We start from the raw sequence: 15,795 nt of genomic DNA on the forward strand, positions 1-15,795 counted from the left end.
CCCGAGTTACCCATTTCCTTAGCATATATTATACTTATTTTTCCAAGGTGGATTCATTTCCAATTTTGTTTTTACCAATTCAGCGGGGTTAGGCTTCTCCTTTTAGTGCTTACATTGCTTAGTATTTGAGATCCTATCAGACAAGCTGTGATTTGGGGAGAAGAGAGGTGGGATATTGTCAGGTATGAGGAGAAAAATATTCTTTTCTTGTGTGGGGCATGTTTCTTTGCATTATATTTTCACTCCTATAAATAAATAGACGATTGAAAAGACTAGTGAATTTTCAAAAAGTAATTAAGCAACTATACTTACTCAATATGGGAATTAAGCAAAACTGTTATTTGTTTTTCTCCTTTTTAGAGCCTAATTCCTCTTTCCGATTTCAAAAGTCTTGAAGCTTACCCTTCTTTTTCTTTTCTTCCTCACCTGCAGTGTCTCAAGGGAGGTATATTCAGAATATTCAGGAAGCTCTGCGGAGAGGATCTGCACTTAGAACTTAGAGCATAATTTGTTTAGATAGGGATGTAAGATTGGCACTGATGTAACAATTTAGTCATACTTAAATACTACAGTGTGCAGCATCAGATGAGGAGGCAGAGCGGGGCCTGTCTCTTTTTCTGTTTCCCTTGTCTTATTTGTTGTGGTTTTAGATGTTCAGGGTTGGGAAATTTTTTGTTAATTGGATTGTATTATCAGATGTGACTTGCAGTTTACAATCAATTAAAATTTGAGAAAAAATTAGATACATTGATTGCTCTCATGATACTAAATTTGATTTTTTTTTTCCATAAGCAGTTTAGAACTTTCCTGGGTGATAGCAGCTGCATATCATGCAGCAGTGGACATGTAGAAAATTAAAGAAAACTGGGCATAATAGATTTAAATTTAGTTGTATAACTTGGCAATTGCTTCCTTGAATAGCCTAATGCAAGTTTGAATGCTATTCATTTGCTTTCATCTCATAAAAGTAAGTTGCAGAGCATATCTTAAAATTATTTTCGCAGAGCATATCTTAAAATTATTTTTGCTAAAAACTGACTAGTTTTTTTTCTTTTTTGGGTCACACCTAGGCATGTGGGATTACTCCTGGTTCTGCACTCAGGAATTACTCCCGCTGATGCTTGGGGGACCATATGGGAAGCTGGGGATCAAACCTGATCTGCCACATGCAAGGCAAATGTCCTTCCTGCTGTACTATCATGCCGGTCCTGACTAGTTTATTTGTTAAAATCAGTCATGAACAACTTTGTAACTGTGTATCATACTATTTCATACTATGATTCAATAAAAAAAGAAAAAAATGTTAAAAAGTTAATAGTTAACTGTGATTTGTAAATCATTGCTCTCCCCGTTAATTTATTCTCTGCTAGCTGTGGAGCGATAGCACAGTGGGTAGGGCGTCTGCCTTGCACGCAGCCAACATGGCCGACCCGAGTTCGATTCCTCCGCCCCTCTGGGAGAGCCGGGCAAGCTACTGAGAGTATTCGATATGCCAGACACAGTAACAACAAAGTCTCCAATGGAGACGTTACTGGGCCCGCTTGAGCAAATCGATGATCAACGGGAGGGCCTTTACTTTACTTACATCCTGTGACAAAGACTTTCAAAATAATGGTGAATGAAAGTGGAGAAATTACACATATTTGTCTTTGGGCTGGAGCGATAGCACAGCGGTAGGGCGTTCGCCTTACGAGCAGCCAACATGGCCAACCCGAGTTCGATTCCTCCGCCCCTCTCGGAGAGCCCGGCAAGCTACTGAGAGTATTCATATGCCAAACACAGTAACAACAAAGTCTCCAATGGAGACGTTACTGGGCCCGCTCGAGCAAATCGACGATCAACGGGAGGGCCTTTACCTTTTACATTTTAGCTTATGTAAATGAAAGTATATCCTGAATTTTGTCTCCCCCACCTCAAATTTAGGAATTTTGTGAAGAGAATGACAATGGTATCTTACTGAGGGAAGGTATTTATTTGACTTCTATTACCTGGAGTCTCTCCTTTAAAGTTTAAAAGAGACACATTTGGAGTGTCTCTTTGCGGTTCAGATGGAATTTTCAACTTTCTATCTATATCTGTTGATATAAATGTAAAAAAGGGAAAGAGTGGTCTCTAAACCTCATTCGCAAAATCTAATCTTGCCTGACATAACTGGAAGTTATCCTCTGGTACACTGTGAATGTCAGTGAATACACTGATGAGGAGACAATGGCTGGTGAGGAAAAGTGAGGTCTTAGCCCCTTGAAGTGTTAAGATCCACTGCAACAAATCCCAGGCAGAAGTAGTTCATCACTGAGATCCGGAATTGCATGTTTGACTTTGTGATACATAAGCCAAAGCAAGGTTTGCATTTGTGAGAATGAAGTGCCTAATACTCCTAAACAGTAAAGGACCCAATCAAATGTACTTGACTAGTGAAAGTTCAGGATGTCTTTTATTTGTTTTGCGGGGCTCTTATGTATGTGTAGAAAATGTTTGCTAAGAACAAGGCAGTAGGAGAACAGGTCTTGGGGCCTAAAACCTTTGGGAGTATCTCCAAGTTTTTCATCTGATGCTGGTAGTCTTTGAATATTACTTAACAGTATCTGGCTCTTAATAAATGGGTCTGCTTCATAGCTGCAATAGAAATTGATCCCTTTGCCATGTGGTTGCCTCCCTCTCTCCCCTTAGTCCCCCCAACCCCACTCCTCCCTCCCCAACTTGGCCTTTCTTCCTTGGGTTTGGGTCATAACCTTTGGGAACGGTGGAAAAAAGCAGAATTGGCAATCATCCCAGTGATCTGGATTCTAATTAATTAAGGTCTACTCTTTTGGGGAATTGTGCCTGTAGGCATTTTGTGAGAAGGATGCTTTTCTTAATGGGTAACCCCGCCTCAGGGTTTTTTTTGACCCAGGAGGGGATATAAAAAATAATTAGCTACAAGGGGGCACAATTGAAAGTATAAGATTTACACTGCAGCCAAGAACTTTATTTGCATATCAAATAAATGACAGAGTCATGCTTGATGTCTCAAAATCTGTCTCATAATCAACAAAGAAAGTGAAACAGATGTTTTCATTTAAGCTCTGAATTGTGTTACTTAAAAAAAAAATCAAGTTTCTATGTATCCCTTTTGGTTCAATCTAATAATTCTCTAACTAGAATTCTCAGGCCACTCCAATATTGAGAGTGAAATCTAGTATCTTGCTGATTTAATAGTTGTAAGTGAAGCTTCATACAGATTTTGTCTATTTGCTTTTTTTTAAAACTGTACATTTCTTAAAGTGCTATTTTTGTTGTGGTTTCAGTGATTTTCATCCAAAACATATCATGTCATGGAAAAATACTGGACTTGGAGAATCAGTTCTCTTAGTTCTTCCATTAAAAAGATTTGAGCTTTTGGAAAATTCAAAAAGTTAACTCTTTGAACTTCAGTTTCATAAGCTATTTAAGACTCTTCATTTCATCTAATGTTTTTCTTCTTCATTAGAACATGTGCTTCATAATGAACTAAAATGGTTACTCATCTGCAGAAATTTTGTTTCAGGCTCTGAAGAGTAAGACTGCCAGGTATTTAAAGTGAATGCTAATGTTAGCAGAAGGTTTTAGTATTAGAAATGCAAATACCATTTATTGAGCTGACAGTTTCACATTTTTTAGGGCATTAAGAATATTTAATGGTTTTGAGGCCAGAGAGATAGCATAGGGATTAAGGAATTTACCTTGTATGTGGCCAATCTAAGTTTGATCGCCTGGACCTCATGTAGACCCCAAAATACCTCCATAAGTGATTCCTGAGTTCAGAGGCAGGATTAAACCCTGAATACAGCCAGGTGTCCTGTCCCCCAGACAAAAAACAAAACAAAAGAATATTTAATGGTTTTATCTGAATAGTCACTGTCATTGTCCTCCCGTTGTTTGTTCATCGATTTGCTCGAGCGGGCCCAGTAATGTCATCATTGTGAGACTTGTTACTGTGTTTGGCATATTGAATACGTCATGGGTAGCTTGCCAGGCTTTGCCGCACGGGCAAGATACTCTCGGTAGCTTGCTGGGCTCTCCGAGAGTGGCGGAGGAATCGAACCCGGCTCAGCCGGGTTGGTTGCACGCAAAGCAAACCCCCTACCACTGTGCTATCACTTCAGCCCATCTGAATAGTAGTAATCTATATTTATTGCAGAAAGTTTATGAAATTAGAAAAACTGATTCACTATCATCACTCAGAGCTAATGAATAATGTTTTGATATATTTCATTCTATTCCTGGGCTCTCTAATTTTCTCTTACATTCTATGTCATATATGATTTAATTTTACATACTTGGGATTCTATTGTTGATGGATTTTGTTTACTTGGTCAAACGTTGTAATTTGCTTTCAGATTCTATTCAATGAAACATATTAAAATATTTTAAATTGAATCACTGTGAGGTACAGTTACAAAGATTTTGTGATTTGGTTTTAGTCATGCAATATTCCAACATCCATCCCTCCAACAATGTACATTTTCCCTCCAACAATATTCCTCATATCCCTCCTGCACGCCTTCCTACCTCTACCCCACCCTGCCTCTATGGCAGACACTTTTCTTCTCTCTCTCTCTCTCTCTCTCTCTCCCTCTCCTATTGGGCATTATGATTTGCAATACTTATACTGAGAGGTCATCATGTTAAAAATACAAAATGCTTCATAAATTCATATGTCATCTTTGCTCAGGAGCCATACTAATCTTCTCTGTATAATTCTATTCCAATTTTAGTATATGTGCTGCTGAAGTGAGCACTAAAAATATTTTAAATAAAAATAAAAATTAAAACTTTAAAATTTTTCTTTTAGATCTTTTGAAAATTTATCTTTTTTTTTCTTTTTGGGGCTGGAGAGATAGCACAGCGGTAGGGTGTTTGCCTTGCGCACAGCCGGCCTGGCTGAGCCAGGTTCGATTCCTTCACCCCTCTCAGAGAGCCTAGCAAGCTACCGAGAGTATCTCGCTGCACAGCAAAGCCTGGTAAGCTACCCGTGACGTATTCAATATGCCAAACACAGTAACAAGTCTCACGATGGAGACATTACTGGGCCCGCTCGAGCAAATCGATGAACAATGGGAGGATGGTGACAGTGCGACAGTGCTTTTTGGGTCATACCCGGCGATGCTCAGGGGTTACTCCGGACTTTGCACTCAGGAATTACTCCTGTTCAGGGGACCATATGGGAAGCTGGAAATAGAAATAGAACCTGGGGTGGCCGCGTGCAAGGCAAATGCCCTACCCGCTGTGCTATCACTCTAGCTCGAAAATTTATCTATTTTTATCTAAATTTTTGGGCCTCAACCAGAGGTGTGGCTAACTCCTGGCTCTGCACTCAGGAATTACTCTTGGCAGGCTTGATGGACTTATATGGGGTACTGGGATCAAACCCAACACCCCCTCCCCCCAGCCTGAGTCTATGGCTCACACTTTTCTTCTTCCTCTCTCCACTTTTGTGCATTATGGTTTGCAATACAGGTACTAAGAGGTCATCATGTTTGTTCAGGGTGTTCAGTATTTTTATCAGGAAGGTAAGACGGAGTAGCTTTTTAACTGAGTGGCAGCTTTGGGGTGTGGACATGATGGCTGATGCTTCTAGAAGTACCGGGTGGTGAGAATAGGTGCCCATCCCGAGCCCAAGAGAGCCTGAAGATTTCAGTCACAAAACCTGCATACCCAAATTTTTAGCAGATTATATCTTGGTGAGGTCCATCCCGAGATGGTGCAGTCCAGCTGGGGTCATAGTGGCAATTTTAGATGCAAGCGGCTGCCAGGCCCTTTGCTTTGATGAACACCAGGCCAACCCACTCCCCGTCTGATTTACCCTGGTCTGTTCAGCCTTGTGTGGGTCTGAGATTAACTACAGCTTTCTAGGACACTAAACTTGTATTGTAATTTAATATTGCCTTGCTCCTCTCCTTATGAATAGTTTACTTTAAAGCAATGTCCTTTTGTATAGACACAAGAAGACAATTATTATGCTTCTGTAACTTGAGATTTAATTGGCTTCAAATATTATTCATTCTGGGCATCTGCTTTCTCAATTTAAGCCTCAGTTGCCCTCAGTTCCTAGCACCCCAAAAGCAGGGTCCTGATGAGGGACTGAAGGGACCCAGGGCAAGCTCTGAGCTACCCTGGCATTGAAATGGGCCAGGCCAAAGCACTACTATTCTTAACTATAAGTTAAGAGCTTAATCATGGACAAACACTGTCATGATCCAAAAGTAATGATGAGACTAGGACCCTGCTAGGAATAGGAAAGACTAATCTGGCCTGAGCACTGTAGTCTGAGATCTAGATGACCCCAGGAGAGCAATTCTATAAGTTTAATGCATCTCTTACTGTGTCCATACTAAATGATTGTTATTATAAATGCTTATACGTTTGTTGGACAAGGAGAGGAGAAACACACCCATGGGATTCCGCCCTTGGGTGGGTCATCCTGCTGAAAGAGAATCTGTCCTAGAAGCAGCATCCCCTGAGAGAAAGAACTTTACCCCTATTGATTGTGACATCTATGTGTAAGCCCAACCCTCATGCTTTGGGGATTTAACGAGACTGCAAGTGTGGGCTGGGGGTTCGAGATCGGAGAGAGAAGAGAGAGAAAGAGACAGGAGTGAATGGGGATGAGATTTGAATAAACGGCTATTGAGACCAACCAGCCTGGCTCTCATTCCTTCCTTCGCCTGTCCTTGGCCAACAGCCGTCCCTATCCAGTCCACACACAGTGGCTCTAGAGTACTGAATGCTTAAGGTAAGGTAGAGCCGCCCTAAGAGCCTCGAACACACACACTTCAGCGTGCATAGTTTTTTACAATATGCGATGCTGGGAATCAAACCTGGATCGGCCAACCTGGGTTCGATTCCTCCACCCCTCTTGGAGAGCCTGGCAAGCTACCGAGAGTATCCCGCCCCCACAGTAGAGCCTGGCAAGCCCCCCGTGATGTATTTGATATGTCAAAAACAGTAACAAGTCTCACAATGGAGACAATGGAGATGTTACTGGTGACCTCTCGAGCAAATCAATGAACAACGGGAGGACAGTGCTATAGTGCTACTATCTATCTATCTATCTATCTATCTATCTATCTATGTATATATATACAGTGCTATATATATGTATATATATATATAGCCATTTTCCTGCAGAAAGTTCATCTAGGTTTACTTTCTTGTAAGATACAGGCGAAAGTCTCTATTCTGCATTTTGCCAAATCTAAAATGCTCATATTATGAAGCAAAATTTGTATCACCACTGTACCAGTTTGCAACTTAATTTTAGTCCAATATATTATGTTAGAAAAATTGGGGGGGGGAAAGCAGTTTAGTTTCTCTGGTGTCTTCATCATCTTTCATTCCTCTGCTGAGACTGGCTTTTTTGCCTTTTATCTTTAAACACACACACACACATACACACACACACACACACACAATGTATACTTTAAGTAACCTGGGTACAATAGTATTAATTTATTGATATGCAAAGTTACTGTTCCCCATTACCATTGAAGTGCCCACCACATTCCACTACTGTCCTATGTCATCTCTAGTTCTGGTGAGACTTTGTAAGGGACCGTGGGAAATTTTTGTGCATTTGATTTGGGGACATACTGAATAGTGCTCAGGGACTACTCAGGAGTTCTCTTTCAGGAATATTCAAGACACCAGTACCAAGGATGAAACATGGGGCTCCAGCATGCGAAACATGTGCTGTTTCCATGCTGTCATGAGAAACATAGCAGGCCAAGCTGTCTCTTTATCCCTACATGGAGATTTTTAAATTTTAAATTTTTGGGTTTTTGGACCATACCTGGCTGTGTTCAGGGCTTATTCCTGGCTCTATATTCAGAAATCACTCCTGGCATGCTTTGCAGGACTATATCGTGTGCTAAGGATGGGTCTATTCCATGCAAGGCAAGTGTCCTACCTGCTGTACCATTTCTCTGACTCCCTGTTTTGGAATTTTCAATTCTTTTATACTATATTTCTGGTTTTACTTACTAGGGTAAACTCATTGATTAATTTACACATTACTTTTAAGTTTTGAGACTAGTTGGCTTAGATTTCCTTTCCCAGGGAAATTCTAAAGTCCTTACAGAATGATAGCAAATAAAGAATATTATTATTTACATTTCAGTAATTACAGTCTTGTTTGATTGATCTTCTAAAAGTCATCATTAGTGGTGGAGAGGAAGATAGCTTAAGATTCATGGATTGGGATTTTCATCCAGGGGCCATATTAAGGAAGAAATATAAGCATATGACAATAAAGGTAATCAACCATGTTTTATCTGTACTCTTAGCGTACTTTAGCATTTTGATTTTGGAGAATTATGATCACTAAGGTAAATCACATTTTTTATTTATTCTTTTTTTATTCATTCTTTTAAATAAACTCAAGCACTATATTTTAGTTCAGCATTTTTCAACCTATTAAAACCTGTGGACAAGCACATTGGTCTATGAACTGGCTGTTATTACTAAGATGAAAGACCAGTGGTTTCATCCTGTCTACACACATGGGGCTGGCAGTGGTCTGTTGGCTGCTGGTTGAAGTTGGCTGGATTTTATTTTTCCATCTTTAGACTATGTGACTCTGGAGAGTCTGCAACTATTTTGATGTATTTTTTTCTAGGAAAGAAGTGTCACAAATATATTTTAAAATACAACTGACACCATTTAAATCTAGCACCCTACTGTTGGGATTCAGTCTATGACAATGACCAAAGAGTTGAGATCCTGGTATAATGGGGAACAGGTTTAACCTGATACTAGGATGTATTTTGATTTATGGTCATGAGTTCATAAATAGTATGAATTTCTCTAAGAAGGTGATGTTGATTGTGATAATAGATGTATCTAATGCATAGTGGTATAATTAAATAATTCAGGTTAGGGTCTTAATACCTCTTTATATCATTATTAAATCATTAACTCATTAAATCATCATGAAATCATGTGGTCAAAATACAAACAAATAAAAAAGAACACATGGCCACTGAATTCATTTTATGCTATTCTCAACACTTGTTATTCTTCTTTGCCTAGGTTTCTGCAGCAAAGTGTTGATACCGATAAGGCATGATGTAGAATCTAGGACCATTTTTCATTTATTGAACATGATGGTGTACCAAGTCCTTTGTTACTCAAATTTCCCATTGTGGAAACCAGGGGTGTCAGATTGGAAGGCAAGGATAAAAGGACTTCACCTTTCATTTGTCACCTATGGATTTTGCATTGCAATGCAAATGCTCTAAGCTTGTTAGGGTTGTACCCTGGACTCCACAGCAGGATTAGAGGCCCATTTTTGCAGTCCTGAGGTTGGAAAAGGAGAAAAAAAGCAAAGTAAACTTTTTTTTTTTTGCTTTTTGGGTCACACCCAGCAATGCTCAGGGGTTACTTCTAGCTCATGCACTCAGGAATTACTCCTGGCAGTGCTCGGGGAACCATATGGGATGCTGAGAATCGAACATGGGTCTTCCACGTGCAAGGCAAACACCCTACCCACTGTACTATCACTCCATCCCCAAAGCAAAGTAAACTTTGAATATTCAAAGTATTCCTCTCATCTGTCTTGATTTCTGAATTTCATTATGAGACCCTGAGTTATTTATTTTACAGATGGCAACAATTTGTTTTTGATAAGTAGCTCAGTACCTTTACAATCAGTGAAAGACCTACTTGTCCATACAGCTGGATGGTGAATTAAAGAAACATTCCCAAAACAGAATCACCCACAGTATGTATATGTGCCCAGAAACACTGAAGGCAGCAGTTAAAGCACCCTGTCTTCTTCTTTTTCTTTTTTTGCAATTTTTTATATATTTTATTTTCATAGAGTTGTTCACAATAGTCATTACAGATAATATTCAAACACAATCCCACCACCAAGCATCTTTCCACCACAAAAAGAGGAAAGTGTGTGAAGGTTGTTGTATTTCATTCTCGTGCCATTCAGGCCTGTTTTTTTAAAATTTTTTTTATTTAAAAATTTTTTTTTATTAGTAAATCACCGTGAGGTACAGTTATAGACTTACAAACTTTTGTGCTTGTGTTTAAAAACATGGAATGTTTTACGAATTTGAGTGTCATATTTGTGCAGGGGCCATACTAGTCTTCTATTTTTTTTCCTTTTTTTAATTAAAATTTTTTTTTAATAGTGAGACATCATGATGTACAGTTGCAGACTTACACATTTTTGTGCTTGGGTTCCAATTATACAGTGATCAAATACCATCCCTCCACCAGTGCCCACTTCCCACCACCATGCATCCCAGTGTCCCTCCCACCCCCGATCCTCCCCATCCCACCCTGGCTCTGTGGCAGGGCATTCCCCTCTGTTCTCTCTCTCCTTTTGGGTGTTGTGGTTTGCAAAAGAGACATTGAGTGGCAATCATGTTTGGTCTATAGTCTACTTTCAGCATGCTTCTCCCATTCTGGGAGGGTCCTCCCAACACCTTTTTGGTGTTCCCCTCTTTATCTGAGCTCCCTTTTCCCTACTATGTGTAGTTGGCCTCCAAGTCATGGCCTGTTTATAAAAGAATACAAGTAAGTATGTTACAACCAAAGAAATGTGTGCTACTTTTGGTAAGTTAGTGGGCTAGAGTATAAGAGGTCATGCAGCCACAAATGTGGCTATGCACTCCAGGACATTCTGTGTTGTTCTCTTTTGAGAGCTTTAGTTTATAATCTCTGGGTCTTGGCCATTGATGAGATTACATGGTGCTGGGGCTAGTTTGTGGGTGTGACTGCCAAGCTACTGGGAAGCTGGGGGGAGGAGGCCCAGTGCCTATCTGAGAGGGCTTGGAGATCTCAGTCACGGATTCCGCATACCTAGGTTTTTCTGCTGGTTCCCTCTTGTGTGAGGTTCATCTGAGCACGTGAAGAGTGGCCTTGAGCATGTGGCAGTGGTTGGGTTATGGAGTTTTTTGACTGTCAGGGTTCTGCTTGGGACATATTGTCCTCTTAAGAATGGGATTTGACCTACAATTGAGAAAAACATACTGAATCACATATACTTGGGGAGAACTTCTCTTTTTGTTTTATTTGAAAATTTTATTAATTTTTTAAGTCAAGGCACTGTGATTTGCAAAGTTATTGATAGCTTAGTTTCATATATACAGTGTTCCAACATCTATCCTATCACCAGTGACAACTTCCCTCCACCGTGTCCCAGGTTCCCTCCCACCTCCAGCCTGCATCCTTGACAGGAACATTTTTAAGTTAGGTTGTTGCAGTTTAGATCTCATTCTTACAGTGTTGTTGGCTCTGTTGTTTTAAAAATACTTTATACCACACCTCTACACCACCAATGTGCCCTAGGTCTCATACCTCTACCCCTGTCCCATCTGCCTCTTCTTCCTCCCTCAATTTCTTTCTTTTCTTTCTCATTTTTATAATCTAGGGTCAAGGAAACTTAGTATCCCCCTGTTTGAAGACTTATATTTCTTTGTCCTTTTATTCTGTATACCACAGCTAAGTGGGATCATCTGAATTAGTCCTTCATCTGACTTGCTTCACGTAACATAATATCTTCTAGATCCATCCAAGTTGGACTAAACTCCATGATTTCATCATTCCTTGCAGCTGCATAGTATTCCTCTATGTATATATACCACAGTTTCATTATACACTCATCTGTCATTGGACACTTAGACTGCTTCCATACCATAGCTATTGTACTAAGTACTTCAGTGAATAATGGCATACGTATGTACTTTTGACTGAATGTTTTTGTTTTTAAATATGAAGAAGTGGAATTGCTTGGTCATATGGCAATTCTATTCTTATTTAATTAATTAATTTATTTTTGGCTGCACCTGGTGGTTCTCAGGGCTTACTCCTGACTCTTCACTCAGATATCATTCTTGGTGGGGCGTGGTATCATTACTGTCAAGGCAATCATATGGGTTCTGGGGATCGAACCTGGGTCGGCTGTATGCAAGGCAAGCGCCCTACCCAATGCTTTGCTCTGGTCCCTCAACACCAACTTTTTTCTTTTTTTGGGTCACACCTGGTGATGCACAGAGGTTACTCCTGGCTCATGAACTCAGGAATTATTCCTGGCGGTTGCTCAGGGAACCATATGGGATGCTGGGAATCGAACCCGGGTAGGTGGCGTGCAAAGCAAACACCCTACCCGTTGTACTGTCACTCCAGCCCCGCCTCCCCAACACCAAATTTTGAAGACACTATCTTTACTTTATGTGCTCAGCTACTTTGCTGAAAATTAGTTGACCATAGATCTGGCTATTTGTCTTGGGTATTCAATTCTAATCCATTGATCAGAGTTGTTTTTTGGGGGTGAGAGTGTGGTGGACCACACCCAGCGTCCTTAGGGTTACTCCAGGCTCTGAGCCAAGAAATAACTCCTTGTGGGTTTTGGGGACCATATAGAGTGCCAGGAATTGAACCAGATCAGCCATGTGCAAGGCGAGTGCCCTACCCATTGTGCTATTGCTCCAGCCCCCAAGACAGTTTATTATTATTCTAGTATTAGGCTGGTTTTTGTTGTTGTTGTTAAAATTAGGGCTATACCTGATGATCAGGTCAGGATATATGCTCAGTGATCACACTTAGTGATGCTTGTGGAACCATATGGGGTAATAGGGAACAATGAACTAGGCTTGATCACTGTAGCTTTATAGTACAGTTTCAAGTTAGGTAATGAGATACCACCCAATTTCCTATTTCTCAGCATGGCTTTGGCTATTTGGGGTGTCTTATGCTCCCACACAAACTTTATTATTTACCATTCTAAATTCATGAAGAATGTCACTGGGATTTGCAATGGGATTATGTTGAGTCTACAAATAATTTAGGGAGGATGGTCATTCTCTTGGTGTTATCCTTTAACTATCTTTTTCTTTCTTTTTGGGTCACACCCAGCGATGCACAAGGGGTTACTCCTGGTTCATGCACTCAGGTATTACTCCTGGCAGTGCTCAGGGGACCATATGGGATGCTGGGAATTGAACCCGGGTTGGCCGCGTGCAAGGCAAATGCCCTAACCTCTGTGCCATCACTCCAGCCCCCTCTCTTTCGTTCTTTTACTTTTCTTTTCATTATTTAATTATTGCTGTAACTTGTATTTTATGTTCTAGTTTGCTCTTATGGTTTTGCATATTCAGAATTATGTTGCTATGTCCTGCTGTTGTATCCTTTAGCTGATCTCAGTGTATGATTTCTCTCATACTCAACCAATTCTTCTTCAAGTTTATTATGTTTCTCTTCTAGTGATTGCTTAATAACCATTGCCATTGTACAGAGTATTGACTTGAGATCCTTTTCATCCAGGCTTGAGAACTTCCACCAACTTGAGGATTTGCCTGGACTTCTGTCACTGCCGCCAGTGCAGCTGAATTCCTCTCTTCCTATTGCTCTTAGAGTTTTGTGACAGTGGATTATCTGAGTACTGACCTGATTGTCTATTTTACATTAACAGGCTGCTGCTCATGCTTTTGTTATCTATTTCAATTATTGTGTAGTGGTATTTTGTGAAACAGGCAGGTGTAGATATAGTTCCCTTTGAGTCGTCAGAACTTTTATGGAGGTATTCTGGCACTGAATTAAGACCCTATAGTTTCCCACCTAGGCTGGATTGATAGCACAGCGGGTAGGGCGTTTGCCTTGCCAACATAGCCAACATAACCAGCATAGCTGACCCAAGTTCAATTCCTCTGCCCCTCTCAGAGAGCCCAGCAAGCTACCGAGAGTATCTCGCCCACATGGCAAAGCCTGGCAAGCTACCCGTGACGTATTCAATATGCCAAACATAGTAACAAGTCTCACAATGTTACTGGGCCCGCTTGAGCAAATCGATGAACAATGGGAGGACAGTGACAGGACAGTTTCCCACCTGCTTCAGAGTGTGTGAAATGGGTGAAGATTGTGTATCCGCTTGGTACTCTGTGTGTGTGTGTGTGTGTGTGTGTGTGTGTGTCTTCAGGGTTGGAATTGATTTATTCCTAGCAGGTCAGAAGGGGCAGGTTCCTAGATCCTGTTAGTATAGTTGAATTGGAGAATTTTTAAAAAAAATTTTATTAATGAGACACCATGAGGTGCAGTTGTAGACTTACAAATTTACAAATTTTTGTGCTTGGGCTTCAATTATACAATGATCAAATACCCATCCCTCCACCAGTGCCCATTTCCCACCATGGATCCCAGTATCCCTCCCACCCCCACCCCCCCATCCCACCCTGCCTCTTCATATTTATGCCTCTGAATAAAAGGGCATTCTCTTTTATTCTCTCTCTGCTTTTGAGTGTTGTGGTTTGCAAAAGAGGCATTGGCAGTGCCTGGCACAAATCCCAATGGTTGTGTGGCAGGCAAAAGCAGACACAGAAAAAAAAGATTATTTATTAAGAAAAAAAAGTTCTGGGGCTGGAGCAATAGCACAGCGGGTAGTGCATTTGCCTTGCACGAGGCCAACCCGGGTTCGATTCCCAGCATCCCATATGGTCCTCTGAGCACCTCCAGGAGTAATTCCTGAGTGCATGAGCCAGGAGTAATTTCTGTGCATTGCTGGGTGTGACCCAAGAAAGAAAAATAAAAAAAAACTCTAAGGCAGAAATGTAATAATTGAGAAATAAGAACTTGTAAGACATGCTATTTTGTTAAAATTGGCATAAGTAACATATTATGTTACATCTAAATTCTTATTAAATACAAATTGAAAAATAGCATTGTAGCACTACACTGTCCTCCCATTGTTCATCGATTTGCTCAAGCGGGTCAAGTAACATCTCCATTGTGAGACTTGTTGTTACTGTGTTTAGCATATCGAATATGTCACAGGTAGCTTGCCAGGCTTTGCTGCGCGGGCGAGATACTCTGGGTAGATTGCCGGGCTCTTTGATAGGGGTGGAGAAATCAAACGAGGGTCTGCCAGGTTGGCTGTGTGCAAAGCAAACGCCCTACCACTGTGCTATTGCTCCAGCCACAGAAAATTTTTTTCTTAATAAATATTTTCTTTCCTGTGAAAAATAAAAAATAAAAAATAAACTGAAAAATAAAAACTTAAAAAAAAACTCTTGGGAATTCTTTGATGTATTGGACCCCACAGTGCTCTAAGAAATATTTTGATATTTTTAGGACTTTCTGCCACTTGGAATTTGTGTTGAAACTGGAAGGCACAGTTGACCATCTGAGGACAAATATGTTTGTCTCAGACATGAAAGATTGGGATAGAGTCAAACCATGTGTCTTGGTGTGTGATTTTAATATTTGTGTCCAGCATTTATTAGCTGATGAGTTAGTGGAGATTTGCATTCTTCAAAGCCTGTTATTATATTTTCAAGCTTTTTTATTGCAGTCTAAAGTATTACTGAAGGGTGGCTTGGACAGTAGGGTTTCCAAATTTTGGGCAAAACATTCACTAAAATTTGCAGCTGAATGTAATGTTATCCAATGCTAGCTTTGAAAATACACCAACTAAGACTTACATTTCCAAGACTATCTTGGCTTTATGAATTAAATTCCAATATATCTTTGTCCAATTTTCTCTGTCTTCCCATCTCACCATCTCTAGATTCTATTAACAAGCCTCAATCTTCCCCCGACCCCGCCCATCCAGTCAACTTTAATACCTCAGCCTCTCAGATTTCATTTTCAGTAGTCCACAGTCATTACATAAATTTGAGCAGGAAGAAAATTGAAAGGAAAAAGAAAAAACATATTTAAAGGCTGAAAAAAATTAGGACTTTTTATGCTAGGATTATTCAGCTTGGAAAAGAAAACTGGTGTGTGGCTTAATAAAACCTTTCAATATAGAAGGGTTATTATATGGAGGCT

The 15,795-nt window shown here is 40.2% G+C and overlaps 1 non-coding gene and 1 pseudogene across 1 annotated transcript; both read right to left on the reverse strand.

Moving 5' to 3' along the window:
- Nucleotides 1-4,648: 4,648 nt before the first annotated feature.
- On the reverse strand, nucleotides 4,649-4,760 carry LOC130041016 (U6 spliceosomal RNA). The gene has a single exon (XR_008795047.1). It is a non-coding gene; the product is annotated as a U6 spliceosomal RNA (small nuclear RNA).
- Nucleotides 4,761-10,057: 5,297 nt separating this feature from the next.
- Nucleotides 10,058-10,145, reverse strand: LOC130040995 (uncharacterized; annotated as a pseudogene).
- Between the last annotated feature and the right edge of the window lie 5,650 nt (nucleotides 10,146-15,795).

This window comes from Sorex fumeus, unplaced genomic scaffold, assembly GCF_029834395.1.
Source record: "Sorex fumeus unplaced genomic scaffold, SorFum_2.1 ptg000095l, whole genome shotgun sequence".
NCBI classification, from domain to species: domain Eukaryota; kingdom Metazoa; phylum Chordata; class Mammalia; order Eulipotyphla; family Soricidae; genus Sorex; species Sorex fumeus.